At 50.4% G+C, this 14,168-nt stretch overlaps 1 protein-coding gene across 1 annotated transcript in view; it reads left to right on the top strand.

The window, feature by feature from the left end:
* The window catches only part of LOC146822448 (uncharacterized), a 126,793-nt gene extending 119,847 nt beyond the window's left edge, over positions 1 to 6,946 (top strand). Inside the window, 1 exon segment of the mRNA XM_085613555.1 lies at positions 6,402 to 6,946. The gene's annotated coding sequence lies outside the window, so the exon portion shown is untranslated.
* Positions 6,947 to 14,168: the final 7,222 nt, after the last annotated feature.

The following is a 14,168-nucleotide window of genomic DNA, read 5'->3' as shown; positions in this document are numbered from 1 at the left end:
AGGTTAAGACATATGCTGGAGGTGCAGGGGCCACCCTGCGTGGGCCCACCTTGTGAGTGCAATCCAGCTTGACTGGGAACTCCAGGGGTTCCCCCAGGATGGAGCGGAACAGACCTGCCGTGAGGGCCCCGATATCCCCATCACTGTCATCTTCATCATACCTCGGATGCAGATGTTATTCCGACGGGACCTGTTTTCTAAGTCCTAGGTATTGGCCTGCAAAGTCCAGATTCTGCTCCTGTAGCCAGATGACTTCCTGTTGGAGGTTCTCCAGTTCCTCATCCCTTCCAGTTTCGTGCTCTTCCAGTGTGTGCACTTGTTCCCCCAGTGAGTCCACGTCACGGCATATGTCCCGTAGGTCCGCCTGGAGGTTGCGCTTCATGGTGGCCATGTCGTCTTGGGAAGAGGAAAAGAGGGACTACAAGAAGGAGCGGCTGACCAGGGGCCCCCGGGCCCTCACTCCCCTCAGTTTTGCCCGCATGTCCCGGGCTTGTCAGGCGCCCCAGCTGTTGAGTAGACTTGATCAGTAGCTCTTTCACAGACCTGTCCTTCCTGCCTTTGTGGGCAGCCATGTCCTTTGCACGTGTAGGGCCCAGCGTCTGAATGGGAGCGAAGCGCACAGGGGTCTGCCTGTGAGGGAGGCCGTGGGAAAGCAGTAGGGAGTAGTATCAGGCCAGAAGGCCACAGCTATGTGTCCTCTCGCTCAAACTCCCCTCAGTCACCTCACGTGCACAGCACAACGGAAGAGTGGTAGCCACCGGGGCCTGTTTCTGGGCCTTGCCTCCTCCATGCAGCAGAGATGGCATCTATCTCGCAGCTGGGGCCCCTGGGATTGCGCCCCGTTTCAGAGACACTGCTCACGAGGGGTTCAAACAACAGCAGCCGGAGTCTGAGTCCTCGTGGCCTGAGCGATATATGGGGGGCCTTGCAACGTCCCCGAGCGAGAAGTAGCTGCAGCTGCACAAGATGGAACTCTGGGATTTGGCCGGGTAGCTTGCACAATCTCTGAGCTCTTCAGTCTGGTGCTGAGGCATGCAAGGGGCCCCTTAGGAAGGGGAGGGCTGGTTGTGGTGCAATGGGGCCCAAAGATCCTCCTCCTTTGGGCCGATGGTAGCGGGGCCCAGCCAGAGAGCCCTGCTGTGTGGACTTACCTCCGGGGCAAAGCAGATGGCTAGGCCGGGTCTCAGGGCCTCACGTGTGTGACACAGCCCCACATGCACTCCTCTCCGCCTCTGCTGTCCGGGGCTGCACTGACCCCAGACAATCCAGACGAATCAGAGTCAATGAGCCCCTCTGCTGGTGCTGCAAAGAGGAGGGGAGCAGATAGCTCAAGGGACCTGGAGCGCAGTGCTGGCCGCAGGCACGGCGGCCACTCCCAGTTCAGGACCTCGAGGATGAGGCCTTCACGCTGTTGCGGCGCCAGGGTCTTACGTGGTCATCGCAGCCAGAGTCGGCCTATGCAGCTCCAGTCCTGGATCAGCCGTGACTCCAAATGGGGAGGCTGCCTTGGAGATGCATTGCGGCAGCCCCCAGGGCACAAGGGGGACTGCTGCGGTATGTTGGTCACACGCTCTCTTTGCCGGGATCAATGTGGGCCTCTCTGGGCAAATGACAGCTCCACCGGACGGTCCTGCTGCTGCAGTTCGGCGCCGCACTGAAGCGATGGCGCCACCACAGCATCTCCCCCGTCAGACAGCACAGCTCCGGGGAGGGACCCCGGGCTAATATCAGCACCCCTGCATTGCCGGGAGTGCAGCAGGTAGTCCGGTGGGAGCGCAGAGCGCTGAAAGTGCGTCCTATCAAGACGCCATCTTGGCCATGCCCTAGAAAGTGATTTTATTCTACAACATGTTGAACCTGTTACCTCTGTGGGAAGCATTTAAAGAATGATTAGGGGTGAATACATACCTAAAAATCACAGGATATTTTAATTGCTGAGAGATACAATGTCACACCCAGAGCAAGAGATATCATTGCTAGAGTGAGAATATGGCAGGTCTTGAACCAACTGTGTTGCCATTAATCCCCTGTGCCATTAACAGTTGCACAGAAAGTCTTATCATTGAGTAAGCTTTCCGCTTTCCTGGGGAGATGCGTTAATGACTCCCAGGAAAGGATACAATAGGGGCCTTCACTGGAAGGAGGTTTTCCCCCTCCTGTAGGAAGTCGTACGGATGTTGGCCCAAAAGGCGAGCTTCAAAGCAGAAACCACCTTTGAAGGGCATATGGGATCCTCTTGGGAAAGGGGCTGCTTTGTCTGGATAGACAGCCTTGCACTAGGGACACGAAAGGGGGAACCAGTTGCCAAACCAGTTTTTCAGGGGAATTTTGCTCCCTTGGTAGCCACACCTCAGAGTTCGGCTAAGGAGATCTGGGTGCCAAGAAAAGGGTTCTGCCTTAGTGGGAGTGCATAGAATGGTGCACCCTAAGGTATCTTGCTGTGTTCTGCTAGAGGAGAAGTTGTTTTCCGGGCCCAGCCGAGGCTCGAAGGAGCAGCTGGCAGACCTCCTGTTTGCAGCATAGTGACACAACAGTTACAGAAGTCTGCTAAGGGCGAGTGATAGCCCTGATCGTAGTTCCTCATTGCTGTGCAGGACCAAGGACCAGGATCTGGCTGTCAGAAGTTGCATCTGAGTCTGCTGGACCTGGAAAGGTTGGAGGAGAAGCTACAGCTCAGGGAAGGATTTGGCTGTGACAGTGACACAGGACAGCTGGCAGTTCAGTGGCAACTGGACTTCTGCCAGGCCCGAGAAGACCTCAAGAGACATTGACTCATGTAGCCAGGATCACCTCACCAAACCTGCAGACCAGGGAGCAGCTGCAGGAAGACCTCCTTCAACCACATCATATCCACACCACCCTTGAGCATTTTCAGCATGCTGTATCCTTCGCATCAGAACCACTGCCTTAGGAATCCATCGCAATGAGGTTTAAGTGCCTGGGACTGTCGGAAGACCGCTTCTTCTGTAGAGGGAACTATTTCTGAGTGCCTTGCTGGCCCCCTATCTGGCTCCTTGCTGAAGATGGTTGCTCAAAGTGACTGTAACTGACCACATTACAACTACTTCAACTTTTTGGTGAAAATAATTCTAAGTGCCAAATTTGTTACATTTGCCATTTGTGGTTAAGTGACATTTTCTGATTTACTCTACCTTGTAAATTACAGATCCCTCCAGTGGATCATTTTCATTGTGGTTTCTAGAAATATATAAAATCTGCTTTATTTTTATGAATTGGTATCTGATTTCCTGTGTCTAAGTTATTTCTTCTTCAATTGTTTTGGTGGTTTCTTAAATTCTTCACACTTGTACTTTGTGTAAGTCTTGCTGTTAAGAGCCAGAGCCACCGAGGGTTGAGCTAACATTTAACAAACTAACCTACTGATCCTAAAAGGGATGGTAGGTGTATTACATGGTGAGGTCACAGTCACACAGCCATACCACAGAATATACCCCATTTCCTCACAACCTCAAATCAATATTGTTTTACAACCTTCACTCGCAACATTCCAGGCACCTGCTCAGACTTGCAGGGAAAGGGAGCACAGGATACAAGACATTTCACACTCTGGTTCATACATACATGGTATGGGCACATAGATTGTGGCACGCATTCCAAACACTAGCTCAGACATACAGTGAATGCGAGCACAGGATACGTCTCAAATTCTATATGCTAGCTAAGACGTACAGGTAATGTTAGCACAGGATGCAACACACAATCTGGTCACCAGCTCAGACATACAGGGAATGGGAGCACACAGGATATAAAACACATTCCCGACACCGGCTCAGATATACAGGGAATGCGAGCATAGGATATGACACACATTCCAGACACCACTTCGGACATGTAGGGAATGGCAGGACAGCATTCAACCCACATTCCAGACACCAGCTGAGACATAAATAGAATGGGACGATAGGATACTGACAACAGCTTAGACCTACAGGGTATGTGAGCACAGGATAAAACACACATTCCGGACACCAGTTCAGCCATATGGGGAATGGGAGCACAGGATACAACAGACCTCTCTTCATTACTAACCAAACAGAAAACATCTATTTTATTGCATATAAGCAACTAGAATTATCATTTACAAGCACTCCATCTCCAACATGTCTCATTTACACATTCACCCAACACCAATCTCTAAAACTCTGCAGTACCCACGAAGACACTTAGGGCCTCATGTAGGTAGCCAAATACCGGTCGGTAACGGCCGAAATTCGGTAAATATGCCGTTACCGACCGGTATTCAGACAAGTGAGATGTAGGAGTCCAAAAACCACTTTTCGGTAAATATGAGGCGGTAAATACCGATTCATATTTACCGAATTCCAAAATACCGAATCAGATTTACCGAATACATAATTAACGAATCGGTAAATATGAAGTGGTAAATATGAAGTGGTAAAAATTAAAATGACATGTAGGAGCACTCGGTAATTAAGAAATCCAAGAAAATCGGTAAATAAGAGTCGGTAATTAACACGGATTGAAAGCAGGTGGTAACCATCAACAGTGCAGATAAGCAATCCCAAAATGCAACAGCGTGGACAACATGGCCGCTATGTACGTCATTGCAAGGCGCCTACGTCTACAGGCAGCAGGACTGAGGGTTTGGCGACGGGAGGAACGCATCTACAGACAGCGCATCACACTATTCCAGCTGACTGATGCAGAGATACATGAGAGGTACAGGCTACACCCCGAAACCATCATGGACTTAATCAGGGACCTTCACCCTCTCCTGGACCAGCCAATAAGAAGGGCGCACGCCATACCCCCACATGTGCAGGTGCTCTGCAGCCTACATCTACTGGCATCCGGCAGTTATCAGGTGGTGATAGCTGCGGTGGGTGGGGTATCCCAGAGTTGCCTGTCACGTTTCTTCAGGAAGTTCCTGGATGCCATGATGCAGAGAATGCACCACTACATAAGCTTCCCAAACACACAGGCTGCACTGCAGAAAACAAAAACAGACTTTTATCACATGGCACAGTTCCCCCATGTCATCGGCTGTATTGATGGTACACACATCCCAATCTGTCCACCAGCTGACACAGAGCACATTTACAGGAACAGGAAGTCCACCCACTCCATCAATGTGCAGGTGATCTGTGATGCAGGGAACATCATCACAGATATTGTTGCAAAGTTTCCTGGGAGCACCCACGACTCTTACATCTTCCAGAATAGTGGGATCTACACACGACTGAGTGCCGGAGAATTCGGAGAGGGATACCTGCTAGGTAAGTAACAGTGACGCCCCTTGAAACCTGCAAATCATAGTGTATAGAGGCATGTTACTGATGGTTCCCTTTAACTCATCTAGGCGACAGTGCATATGCATGCCGGTCATTCATCCTCACTCCCTACCTACACCCAGCAACCCAGAGTGAGAGACGATACAACGTGGCACACAAAACAACACGCAATGTGGTGGAGCGCACGTTTGGACTACTGAAGAGCAGGTTCCGTTGCCTCCACAAGAGCGGAGGCGCACGCCAGTACAAACCCATCACCTGCTGCAAGATTATTGCCACTTGTGCAATGCTGCACAACCTTGCCACGAAAAAAGGTACAGATGTGGAACTAACATATTTTGAGGACAACGAGGATGAGTCAGGCCAGCCAGAGGGCAACGCAGCTAGAGTGCCAACTGTAATCGATGGGAGAGAGAGACGGGCAGAGATCACATGCAACTATTTCTGAGTAAGTGAGGGGACACAGCGAGTTGTGAGAAGTCATGACATAGTTTTAATGTGGCACCACGCCATGAACACATGAACAAGCCAATCTGGCAATATCCCATCTATACAAGGAGTAAGTCCAGGGTTACGTCACCCAATGGGAAGTGGCTAAGCAGGGCTACATCAATGTTTGCGCATACGCGCTGCAGTGGTGGATTGCACGGCCTGTGCATCCTCACTAGAGCCAACCCCAAGCCGCCTGCTGCTCCTGCGTGCTTCTGGGACGGGGGGTGTGATGCTGCTCCTGCTGCTGGTGTCGATGCTCTCCGCAGCATCCCCTGCAGCAGTTGTCGACGCCTGACTAGTCAATAGCACCCCTAGTGCACTTGTCACCTGCACCATCCCCCGAGACAGGTCGCTGCAGCACTGTGTTAGGCCCTCCTGCATCGTCACAGAGCGCCGGCACAGTAGAGAAGTCGCAGTTGCCAGACGGTTGAGTGCCCTGCTGGTAGTGTCCCTTCTCTGGCGTTCCCGGCGCCATGCTTCGATGTCAGCATCTAATTTGCTGCACAACTGCTGGATTGACTGGGACATGTCCCGAATGCCCGCAGCCATGCCGCTAATGTTATTGTCCATGTTGACTAATGTTGTTTTCATCACCCGCATGTGCCTCTGGACTGACATGACTGCCTTTGATTGCAGGCGCTGTTGTTTCAACATTTGGCCCTCGAGACCCAAGAAGACACCATGGCCGTCAATGGGTGCTGGTGGACTCTGGACACGCGACCTGCGGCGCCCTCTTGCTCCCGTCTGTGCTGCCTGTGAGGTGTGGGGCACAGTGGCATGGCTCCCTTCCTGGGGCCTGGTGCGGTCTTCTGGGCCCATGCTGTCGTCTGACGAGGTGTCTAAGGCTCGTAGCCTGGCTGCTGGACGCCTCCTCATTCTCACACCTGCAAGCGGAGATGTGGCCGGTGATTCGAACATGAGTGGCGATGCTGGCTCTGGTTGAGGTGATGCTGGCTCTCGGTGAGGTGATGCTGGCTCTGGGTGCGGCGAGGCTGGCTGTGTTGGTGGTGCGGCTGCCAGTGGGCCTGCTCCCTGGTCGGAACTTGTGCTGGCTAGAGGTGATATTTGTGGCCGGTGTGCCGTCTCTCCTGCAGCATGCCCTGTCCTGCATGATGTCACATCTGTGGACAGAAATACAACATTGGCTCAGTGTCCCCGAAGGGCTGCATTGAAAGCGTCACAATAAATCATTTCACATTCCAAAATGTCCTCTGTCTCCTTGTGCCTCGAGTGCGTGACATGCCTTGTTGCCCTGTAACATTTACGTCATGGTTAGTGTTACCCTGACTACATCTCCCGGAATGCATTGCCTGTCTGCACTGACACGTGTGGACTGCAGTGTGATTCTCGTTTCACAATGGGGGATGTGGGATAGGGGTAGGGGGGGCTACATTGCTGTGCTTTCGTCTTACCTTGGTGTGTTGCGGCTCTGGCAGAGCTGTCGGCGTCCCCAAGACCCACGACGCTCTCTTGCTCGATTGTGGCCGCCACCAGCTCCTCCAGTTCGGTGAGGGCAGGTGCCCTGTTGGTTCCACCTCCGGTCTGGCTGGCCTCCTTCTGGATGTCGCCCATCTTCCTCTTGGTTAAAATCCTCAGGTCATACCAGCGCTTTTTGAGGACCTCAATGTCCCTGTGGGTCACTCCCACAGCATTGACCTGCGCCTGGATGGCCAGCCATATGTTGCGCTTCTCAGCCTCAGGCACTTGCAGGGATTGCCTTCCGAACAGCTTCTGGTGCTGCTTCACCACCTCCTCCACCAGCACCTGGAGTTCCTTGGGGCTAAATTTCAGCTTCCTCCTCCTTTCCCCTCCGTCTCTCTGTGTTCTCTGGCTGGACATGCTGTTCGTTTTCCCGCTCGCACAGGCAACGGCTCCCTGCCTCTCCTCTGCACTCAACGCCTCTCCAGGGTCGGCTAATTATGTACACCTGCCTGGGTGTGGCCACTTCCTGGTTGGGTGGGCTGTCGTTGCACAGGATTAGCTGTTTCGTCACGTCATGTGATTTTATTTACCGAATCCGTACATCCCGATTCGGTATTTTCCGATTCGGTAAATACCACCTCGGTATTTTCCGAATCGGTAAATACCACCTCGGTATTTACCGATTCGGTGAATTCCGATTCGTGATTACCGAATGTTACCGAATCGGTAACTGTTACCGAATTTTTACCTACATATAACTTACCGATTCTAATTTACCGATTCGGTACGGCTCGGTATTTAAGAACCGGTAAAATTTATTTACCTACATGAGGCCCTAAATGACAATGTAGAAGCTGGAATAAAAATAAACCAAGACTTTATCAAGAACCTTTATATGTGTGTACACAGGGACCATAGGCTAAGCAACCCAGTTTCCAGTTTGCAGAAGTCCAGTGTAATCTTTTATTGTTGTAAACCACAAAGGGCATTTTAATATACATCCAATGAACAAACAGTCACAAGGAGCATTTCTACATATCATGCACAATTGCATCTTATGCTGTTGATCAGGAGAATAGTTCAGCATGATTATCAAGAACATAACCAATCAGAGAAAGGCAATGGATTGTGCCACCGGCATGCTACAAGATGGTGGCCTTCGTGATTTCCACATGCCCAATGATTCAGACCTGTACTTTCGAAAGTATTTTAAAAATAGCATATTGTGCCATATTCTTTTATAATCAGGGAGGAATGTTAAACATAGTCTATCTATGGTGCAACTCTGATAGCTGTTCCTAAGCTGTCTAAATGCGGTGTTTAAAAATTTTCATTTTCCAAGCTTGCCTTGCATAAAAGCTGTTTATAACAAAAGGGTACATGGGTTCATTGAAGGTCACTTGCCTTTTGCACACGTTCTGCATGTCCTGCCATCATTGAGTATCACAGAGCAAGTATTTAGCAAAATGGACTCCTAACCAAATCAAAATGGATTCCACAACAACAAGTGATAGACTAAGACATGAGGCTCAACACACCTCATACCTAACAAAGAAACAAGACAACTAGGTTGTGACTACCTGGCAGGTCCAGTTAGGGCTCCATGCCTCACCAACTGTGCCTATCCCCCAACTGCAACTGCAGACCACACACCAACATTCCACTACGTCAGTCTCAGTATTCCACTCTTAGCTTTCCAGACACCAGTTCAGACACACAGGGAAAGGCATCACACGGGATACTACAGTCTTCTCACCTAAAAAACAGGGGTGTGAGCAATACACTTCTTCTGTCTGGGAACAGAGACCTCACAATTCCATCTTGTGCAAAACCAGGAGCATTCAAGACTGATAGCACTGCCCTCCATTTCTCTGGCTCACTCACGCACAGCATTCATGGCTACACTGGGCACAAAAACAGCACGTTTAAAACACTCACAATGTTAGTATGAAGGACTGGGTAACCACAAAGAAGAGGAACTTTACATGGGTGAGCTAATAGGCCTTGGAAGGCAATCTGCCTTTTCTGCATAATCACCCTGGATTATTTTTACCTTTTGCCGCACTCTATATCTTTGTTGGATTTAGAACTCTGTGCACAATACTCTCGTAACCAGTATGCTCCTCCTTTAACCCTGGTTAGATTGGCTTATTCCCAATTGGCACATTTCACTTGCCTGTAAGTCACTAGTGTCCGATGTAGAAAATTGCACTCGGGCCTGGAAGGTAAGTGGCATATGTGTACTGGAGCACCCATTGTGCCATCTACTAACATGGCACTAAACATCGCAACAGGCCAACGCCATGTAACCTGACTGCATTAGTGTAAACCTGCAGTACCACCTGGAGCTATTGATTTGACAGCTTAGTGTCCTGCTTGCCAGGTCTGTTGTACTATGTGTAACACTCAGAGTGCACTTCAAAGTGAGAGATGTGAATGCCAAGACAGTTTTTGTGGAGCCCCTGCTTGGTTGCTGAAGACCCCTGCTTTTTGTACTACCTGACTTCTGTGTCTAGGTTTGTTGTGGGTACAGTGCCTGCTTTAAACTGGATTTTAGTGTTTACATGTGGGAAGACACTAGAATTACCACAGTAAATTCCCCAGTCACACCCCCAGCCTCACGGCCCTGGTTTAGGCTGAAGACTTTCAGCATTTTGAAAATACTTTGACACATGGCATTTTGGGCCGGTCTTGTTCTTCGTTTGTTCTGAATCTCAATTACACCCCAACAGATTGTGGACACTGCAATTATTTTTAATGTTTTTAACACAGCAAAATCCGGATTCTGCAGCAACCACAGCATCGAGACCGCCCTCCTAGCTGCCACGGACAACATCTGCACCCTCCTCGACCAGGGCCACATGGCTGCCCTCATCCTGCTAAACCTCTCAGCAGCCTTCAACATCGTCTCCCACCGCACACTAACCCCCAGACTCCACGATGTCGGAATCCAGGGAACCGCCCTTGACCGGATCAGCTCCTTCCTCACTGGCCGAACCCAAAGAATCAGACTCCCGCCATTCCTCTCCGAACCCACATGGATCTGCAGCAGAGTACCCCAAGGATCCTCACTCAGCCCCTCCCTCTTCAACATCTACATGGTCCCTCTCGCCACCATCGTCAGAAAACACAGACTCTGCATAGTATCTTCCGCCGATGACACCCAGCTCATTCTCTCCCTCACCAATGAACACGAAAGCACCAGACACAGCTTCCAGGAAGGTATGAAAGACATCACCTCCTGGATGAGCAACAGCTACCTAAAACTTAACTCAGAGAAAACAGAAGTCCTCGTCCTCAGATCCACCCCCTCCACATGGGACAATACCTGCTGGCCCACCGCCTTTGGCCAACCCTCCCACACCCACAGACCACGCTCGCAACCTTTGCATTATACTCAACTCCACCCTCCCCATGATCCGACAGATAAACGCCATATCTTCTGCATGCTTCAACACCCTCTGCATCCTCCACAAGACCTTCAAATTGATCCCCCCCCCGAATACAGAAAGATCACCACCCTTGCACTCATAACCAGCAGACTGGAGTATGGGAACGCCCTCTACGGGAGAATAAACAAATCTCTACTCCTCAAACTCCAGACAATCCAGAACTCCGCAGCTAGACTGGTCCTCGGCATCCCACGACAACACCACATCACCCAGCACCTACAAGCAGTGCACTGGCTCCCCGCTGAAAAGAGTAACCTTCAAGCTCCTCACTCATGCCTACAAATCCCCCCACAACATCAGACCCCACTACCTCAACAAAAGAATCTCCTTCTACGCACCCAAGAGGAGCCTCTGCTCCGCCGAGCTTGCCCTGGCTGAAATCCCATGCATCCACAGAGCCAGAGTGGGGTGGGGGGGGGCGATCTTTCTCCTACATCGCAGCCAAGACCTGGAACAAACTCCCACTCAGCATCAGATGGACCCCCACACTGCAAGCCTTCAGAAAAGACCTCAAAACCTGGCTCTTTGGATGAGCTGAAACTTTTCGACCCCCCACTTCCCCTCCCAGCACCTTGAGACCCTCGTGGGCGGTCTTGCCGGGACACGGAAGGAATACGGCGGCGGCCATTTTGGGTAGGGCTAGATAGTATAAAAATAGTAGAAGGACTCCGTTCTCGAGATACCATGCCACTTGATGCCTGAGGCTTGAGCCGGGCAGATGCTTTTACTTGATTCTTAAATATTCTTGTGTGATATTACTTCCTCTGTGTCCTACCCCCCCCTGCACAGCGCGCGGATTTATCGCAGCGCGTGTCTCCACCAATTGAGGGTGGAGGCATAGATTCGTTTAATTTTTTAAAAATTACCTCCTGCACCCCCCCGAATTCCGCGCTGCACGGACAGCACCTCAGCCTCCCCCCAGAGCAACCGGCCAGTTCAGGGCGGTCTTGCCGGGACACGGAAGGAATACGGCGGCGGCCATTTTGGGTAGGGCTAGATAGTATAAAAATAGACGGCTATGACTCCGCGCAGCGGACGCGCTCAGCGGGCACGCCGCATTCACGCCGGAGTCAAGCCAGAGTCCAGCCCGTCTGCGCCCGTCCGCGCACAGGCCGGGCACAGGGCCAGGGACCCTGTGAAAAATGTCATACCCAGGTGCTATGATAGACAAGATCTACTTGCCTTACAAACAAAGCCCTGCTGTGACTCAAATAAACTCGATCCCTCATACTGGGCAGGCCCAGTGAGCTGCCAGGCCTGTCGCCACACTTTTCTGTTGTCTCAAGTTTCGGCCTTCTCAACACCCCAGGATAGCTTTAAAGCAGCCCTAATAAATGCCAGATCTGTACCGAAGCATGCCCAGCTTATTCAGGACTTATTGATAGATGACAATTTAGATTGTCTCTTCATTACGGAGACATGGCTTAAACCCTGGTGCACCCCTGATGTGGTTCACACCCTGCCTCCTGGATATGGTATACAAAGAGTAGATAGAGAGAATGAACAACGTGGTGGAGGAGTGGCCATTATATATAGGGACTCCCTCAGCTGCTCGACGATACCACTGCAAGAGCTAACAGATGCAGAAGGGATGGGTTTCATAATTAAAATTACTGATAACTTCTCCTTCTCGGGGGCTTTGATCTATCGCCCACCAGGACCCTGTGCTGGCTTCCTGGGTAACATCGGAGAGGTGCTCAGCCCATTGATACTTAGGTATTCTAATTTCACTCTGATGGGTGACATAAACATCCACCTAGAGTCCACAACCGATGCACCTGCTGCCTCATATCGGGAAACCATGGAGGTCTTGGGCCTCACTATTCGAGACACCCTAGCCACCCATGAGGCAGGGCATACAATAGACTGCATTGCCACTAACCTAGACACTTTGACAACTAACCCCCTTAGACCCCAAATTTGGACTGACCATATGCTGATTCCTTTTATGCTTCCCCTTATGTCCTACCGAGAAAACGATCATAAAAAGGAACACAGCAAGGTCACAAGGAATGAATGGAAAACGATACTATCCCACCCAGAACTTATAACTATAGCCAGGAACTGTAGACCCCAGCTGGTAGTACCTGCAAATTCCATCAGTTTCAGAACATGGATGAATGATCTGAAAGGTACAGTTGGGCAGGGAAAAAACAGAACGAGGCAGGGTAGAAAGAAAACATCTGCACCCTGGTTCGATCGAGATCTCAAAGATAAACAAGGGGAGCTTAGAAGAGCTGAACGAAGCTGGCGGAAAAACTACTCTAGCCTAGAACGTAGCAAATACAAAAGGATAAAAAATGCCTATCATGCGCTAATTAAACAGGCTAAAAAAAGGTACTTCTCGTTGGCAATAGAAACAGCCAGCAGCAAACAAAAGGAAATATTTAAAATTGTAAACGGCTTTAATAAGCCTAAATGTTTAGCGCAGGATATCCCGCCCTCGCAGGCACTCTGTGACAAGATCGCAGATTTCTTTGAGGGAAAAGTACAGGGGCTGACGAAGGATTTCGATGTCCCTATATTAGAGCCAAGAACAGAGGATGATATAGTGAGGCAAGGGGCCACGCAGTTGACAACTTTCCTTCCAGTTAGCCTGGAGGATACCAAAAGAGGAATTCTGGCAACAAAATCCGGATCCCCCTTCGACCCATGCCCAGTTAGACTTTTACACCTCATTGTGGACATTGCCAATCCAATAATAAATGCCATTGTCAACTCCTCACTGTCCACAGCCAAAGTCCCCCCAGAGTGGAAACTGGCAGCGGTAAAACCACTGCAAAAAAAACAACTCCCTGACCCCACCACATTGTCGAACCTACGACCCATCTCACTTCTTCCGGCCCTGTGCAAAGTCACAGAGTCAATTGTAAATAAACAACTTACTCGTTTCCTGGAAGATAGTGATGTATGGCACCCCAACCAGGCAGGTTTCAGGGCCCAACATTCCACCGAATCGGCCCTCCTGTTCACTACAGAAACTATCCGCTCAGCCCTAGACCAAGGCAAGAAGGCCGTCCTGATTTTATTAGACCTATCGGCGGCCTTCGACACGGTCTCACATGCCATCTTATTAGACCGGCTAATAACATCTGGTGTCACAGGGACAGTGCTTGAGTGGATAAGAAACTTTTTAAGTGACAGGAGGCAAGTGGTGACCCTGGGGGAATTCTGCTCCAGTGAAAAAGCGCTGTTGACGGGAGTTCCGCAGGGTTCGAGCCTGAGCCCGACCCTGTTTAATGTTTATACTGCACCCCTGATAAAACTGATATCGTCATTTGGCATAGACGCTATAGCCTATGCCGATGATACACAACTTATCCTGGTAATGGATAAGGATAACCAAGCCTGGGAGGAAAAGCTCAAAGGTTGCCTAACGGTCACCTTTGAATGGATGCGCCTAAATCATCTGAAATGCAACACAGGTAAAACAGAGATCATGCCTATAGGCCCAAAAAATGAGTTCATCCCACGATTATGGTGGCCAGAAAAAGCTGAAATACCACCTCATACAACCAACTCGGCCCGC

Source organism: Triturus cristatus, chromosome 6 (assembly GCF_964204655.1).
Source record: "Triturus cristatus chromosome 6, aTriCri1.1, whole genome shotgun sequence".
NCBI lineage: Eukaryota > Metazoa > Chordata > Amphibia > Caudata > Salamandridae > Triturus > Triturus cristatus.
Note: the sequence above shows the minus strand (reverse complement) of the source record. Positions and strands in the feature narration are given on the sequence as shown.